The sequence below is a fragment of the Mytilus edulis genome, chromosome 6, assembly GCF_963676685.1.
Source record: "Mytilus edulis chromosome 6, xbMytEdul2.2, whole genome shotgun sequence".
NCBI lineage: Eukaryota > Metazoa > Mollusca > Bivalvia > Mytilida > Mytilidae > Mytilus > Mytilus edulis.
The window spans coordinates 2,472,674-2,478,673 of NC_092349.1; positions in this window are offsets into that span (position 1 = coordinate 2,472,674).

Genomic DNA, 6,000 nt, shown 5'->3' on the forward strand with positions numbered 1-6,000 from the left:
AATTAAAAAAACGTAAAATAACCAAAAAAACTTCAAGGAAAATTCAAATCGCCTGACGAAATTAAAATTTAAACACATCAAACGAATGGAAAACGAAATTTATAAACCTGACTGGGTACAGGCATTTCCTTATGTAAAGAACAGTCGATAACAGCTATGTTTTATATGTAGCTAGACCTATTACTTGTATTAGTCACATAACATTCAATTATGTTGAACAAGCACCCGAAAAATGTTACCATGTTATTGGTATACATATCAATCATTTAGCGTCCGCGTACAAAGTTTAAGATAAAATAAGATCCAGTATGATTCCCGGAGATATTGATTTCAATGATGATACATTATTGCGGTAAATCTGACCAGATATATAAATAGATGTGGTATGAGTGTCAATGAAAGAGTCTGAATAATTAGGAAGATAGTGCGATGGCCATCAATACATGCATTCCTCAATTCTGAAAAAACGTTTATTTTCTTTTGTTTTGTATTTGTTACTACACACTTTATAGTTTTCTATAAATTCATTTATGCGCCTGTCCCAAGTCAGGAGCCTCTGGCCTTTGTTAGTCTTGTATTATTTTAATTTTAGTTTCTTGTGTACAATTTGGAAATTAGTATGGCGTTCATTATCACTGGACTAGTATATATTTGTTTATGGGCCAGCTGAGGGACGCCTCCGGGTGCGGGAATTTCTCGCTACATTGAATACCTGTTGGTGACCCTCTGCTGTTGTTTTTTATTTGTTCGGGTTGTTGTCTCTTTGACACATTCCCCATTTCCATTCTCAATTTTATTTCTATTATTATGAATATCAGTGTTTTTTTAAAAGCTACAATACTTATACTCAAACCATGCATTTATTTACAGAGAACTTATATTAATTATGCATTTTCCTATTTAATGAAATAACTTGAAATAACATACATGGTGATGTTATAAATTTATGTGCGGTATGCGTACGAATTTTCGGATCTATTTTAGTCTATTGTTTAACAATAGATTAAACTAGTTATGCAAATTAGTAAGGTATATAATAGATTGAAAACGGGTTTTCAAGTTTATCGACGGCTGGGCGGTGACCACTCGACTTGTAGACAATTTTTCAAGATGTCCGATTCAGATCTAGACCTCGACGATAGAGAATTAACCAAGTCTCCTGACAAGTCAATTGCAGCCTTACGTTCGGCTGCTGAACCAACTAAGAGAAACGGTAATTCAGAGCAAGATAGGGCACCTGAAGTTTCAAATGCAGATTTGTTTTCTTTGATGACAACTTATTTCAATAATAAACTTTCCGGCATAGAGAAGAATTTCTCAGATACTAAAGAGACATTAGTAAAGAGAGCAAAGAAAGCAGAGAATACCTTTAAATTTAAGGGGAATCAGTTACAATTTGAGCTTAACTCTGATATTCAAGACAGTATCAGCACGGCAATTGGTTATATTGAGAAGAATAGACCTAAAAAGGCAGTTAGGGTTTTAGAAGATTCGTCTGTTCAGCTCAAGAAGAGAAATAAATTAATTACAATTGCGGATAAGTCCGAGGGCGGTTGGAGAACGGTGAACGAATACCTTTCATATGAAGTGGCCAGTGACTCGGAAGACGAGAAAAGGATACGCGCAGCAGATAACAGGGCAGTTAAAAAGATCAAAGCAGAGAACACAGATAAACGCAGCAGTAGAAAGCGTCCGGCAGAAGCATCTGGTTCAATAGCTCAAATGGCACATAATGGTACAGGTGGTTCTGATGCTACATTTCGCCTCCAGCCCTTTCGAAGGGGCTTTGGTCGCCAGCGGCCAAAGTTTCGGCAACCAAAATAGCTTCAAGACCTCAGCCGTCTGCTACAACTGCGGCATGCAAGGGCACTGGGCAAGAGACTGCAGGAAGGGAAAGGCAAGGACAGGACCTCCCAGAGGATCTTCTTCTTAAAGACCATAACAGTGACATTTTCAAGGTACAAAATTATAATCTATTTATCGAAATGGTCACCGTGCCTGTTAGTATCAGAACTATTCGTGTCTTATTTATATACATATATACAATATGAGTCAGTTTAGAACAGAAATTAGGAGTAGAGTTGTACAAGAAAAATAGAGCAATTTAGCACATAAATATGTTATGTTCGTTTGAAAATTGTGAATTAAGAACATAATTATATATTTTATCTGTCTGGTAAATCAGCAAATTATAATATGTATAACCTTCAACTGTTTTAATAATCGTGGCATCACGTTTGTCACAACGATCAATGTCCGTTACTTAAATGAGCAAAAGTTATTATGAGTAACGATCATCTATTTTAACATCATATATACTGATACATATTTAATGATGTCTTACTTAAGGTAGCAAATACAAAGATTTTTCATTCCCAATCAGACATCTTTAAGCTGATGTAATTCCACTCATCTTTCTTAAAATTTTATAAATGAGGTACCGAAAGAAAGAAGAAGGATTAATCTGAAAAAAAGATCCAGTATGATTCCCGGAGATATTGATTTCAATGGTGATAAATTTGGCGGTAAATCTGACCAGATTTAAGAAAGATTTTTAAGAAGATGTGGTATGAGTGAAAATGAACGAGTTTAAATAATTAAGAAGATAGTACGAATTCGAAAGAAATTAAGTGAAATTGACTATCAAAACATGCATTTCTCACTTCGGCACAATCGTTCAAATCTAGTTTTATTTGCATTTGTTACGATATACTTTATAGTTTTCTATTGTTATGACTATCAGTGTTTTTTAAAAGCTACAAAACTTATACTGCAAACCATGCGAGTTGTTTATCGAGAACTTATTAATTACGCATTTTCCTATTTGATAATGTATAACAAAAATAAAGAGGTTGTTTATGTACGAATCATCAATTTGTATAATAAACCAGAATACACCAGCGTCATATCGGGTCCGTGACTGATTTAAAGTACCTACTTCTTATTTTTGTCTGGATTTTTAGTATTCGTATTGTCATATGATGACGACAGGAATATAATAAATTGCCCAGTTTTATTTTTTTCGTATTACAGTCGGAAACTACATGTGACATATACTGTTGATATCTGTATCAGATTCGACCCGACAATTTGGAGTGGTGTAATTTTTAGTCAACACCATTGTCTTATTTTAGTTATAAAGTTTGATTATTCCATACGTTTTTGTAACGTCATTACGGTTAACAATTGGACTTCTGTATTTCAATAGTATAGATAATATGTATAATTCAATTCAGTAATGTATGTCTAGTTAAACAATTCCTATGTTTAAATCAACTGTAAAGGCCAATGATGTTCGTTAGTAGAAACGACTACCTATTATAAAATAAAAGCTTTTGTTTCCAACCTAAAACTTTTATTCGAGCGCTTATAATAAATCTGTTGTTAGCGAACCCATGTCAGGCATACCAAATTAAAAGCCCTGTATATATGATGAGTTTCGGATTATCACCCTCTTCTTTTAATTTCGAAAACAACTAAATGATTTAATCAATTTATATATTAATGATAATGATTTTTATAAATCAACAGTGTGTTTCTGTGTGATTATAGTCAAACCTTTTTAAACCAACCTCTTCATTTTGTAAATAAAGGCAACAGTAGTATACCGCTGTTCAAACTCATAACTCCATGGACAAAAAATAAAATCGGGGTAACAAACTAAAATTGAGGGAAACGCATAAATATAAGAGGAGAACAACGACACACAACACTACAATGTAACTAACACACACAGAAACGGACCAAGCATCAGACAAAATCCCACGAGAATAACAAATATAACATCAAAACCAAATACATGAATATGGGATAGACAAGTACCGTGACACGTCTTATCGCAATGTCAATTTACACTCAAAAATAAGAGAAAACAAACGACGCAACGTTAAATTGTAACACACACAGAAACGAACTATAATATAACAATGGCCATATTCCTGACTTGGTACAGGACATTTTTAAAGGACAAAATGGTGGGTTGAACCTGGTTTTGTGGCATGCCAAACCTCGCACTTTAATTGCAATGTTAAATATAACATAGAAATGACAACATGATATTACAGGACTATAATACAAATAAATAGGAAAACGTATTAGACAAAGAAACACATGATTAATGAATAACAAAAAGTATCAGGTTTAAAATTTAATACGCCAAAAACGCGCCTCGTCCACACAAGACTCACCAGTGACGTCCAGATATAAAAGATCGAAAGCGAAAAAAAGTACAAAGTTGTACAGCACTGAAGATCAAAAGTTTAAAAAGGTTGTGTCAAATACGGCTAAGTTTTTATGCTTGGGATAAGAACATCCTTATTATTTAGAACAATTAATGTAATAGTGTTAATCAGATAGAGAACTGTACACGTCGGACTAGAAAACACTTAGTTTGAAAAATGGATATTCAGTTATTTTAAAAAAATGTTCAAAACAAAATAGTTTTTTTTTATTAACTTTATACAGTTTCAATTTCCGAGTTGAAATGGCAAGGTATTTATCTAAAATTATTATTTTATCACGAACTTAATACAAAGATTCAACCTTTTAACATAACCATGAACTTATCATAATTGTAAAGATGAGAAAGATATCGCTTAGAAAGATTATAAAAACCGTTTGTGTAATCAGTGAACAGATATTAGACCACTTTTACCTCAAATTGAAATTTTCGAATGTCAATTTATTTTCAGAGTGGTATTTAGACTATTAATTTGTAATGGGATAAACTCTTACAATACTTCCTGCTGCTTTTATTTGCATTGTGATTTGGTTGGCAGATTTGTGCTAGTTATAAATTCCATGAAAAAAGGAAAATTGAAACAACTTATCGCATATTGCATTTTACATTAGCAATAACCGCATACTTTTCATAGTCCTATTCCTGCTTGGAGAAAATAACCCTACAACGTCATATATTTTATTCAAATCAAATCAATAGATTAAGTTTATGTCAAATGTTCTTTAAACAATGTTACTGTATTGTATTCTATACAAATCAAATCAATAGATTAAGTTTATGTCAAATGTTCTTTAAACAATGTTATTGTATTGTATTCTATACAAACCAAATCAATAGATTAAGTTTATGTCAAATGTTCTTTAAGCAATGTTACTGTATTGTATTCTATACAAATCAAATCAATAGATTAAGTTTATGTCAAATGTTCTTTAAGCAATGTTATTGTATTGTATTCTATACAAATCAAATCAAGAGATTAAGTTTATGTCAAATGTTCTTTAAACAATGTTATTGTATTGTATTCTATACAAATCAAATCAAGAGATTAAGTTTATGTCAAATGTTCTTTAAGCAATGTTACTGTATTGTATTCTATACAAATCAAATCAAGAGATTAAGTTTATGTCAAATGTTCTTTAAACAATGTTATTGTATTGTATTCTATACAAATCAAATCAAGAGATTAAGTTTATGTCAAATGTTCTTTAAGCAATGTTACTGTATTGTATTCTATACAAATCAAATCAATAGATTAAGTTTATGTCAAATGTTCTTTAAGCAATGTTATTGTATTGTATTCTATACAAATCAAATCAAGAGATTAAGTTTATGTCAAATGTTCTTTAAACAATGTTATTGTATTGTATTCTATACAAATCAAATCAAGAGATTAAGTTTATGTCAAATGTTCTTTAAGCAATGTTACTGTATTGTATTCTATACAAATCAAATCAATAGATTAAGTTTATGTCAAATGTTCTTTAAGCAATGTTACTGTATTGTATTCTATACAAATCAAATCAATAGATTAAGTTTATGTCAAATGTTCTTTAAACAATGTTAGTGTATTGTATTCTATACAAATCAAATCAATAGATTAAGTTTATGTCAAATGTTCTTTAAACAATGTTACTGTATTATATTCTATACAAATCAAATCAATAGATTAAGTTTATGTCAAATGTTCTTTAAGCAATGTTACTGTATTGTATTCTATACAAATCAAATCAATAGATTAAGTTTATGTCAAATGTTCTTTA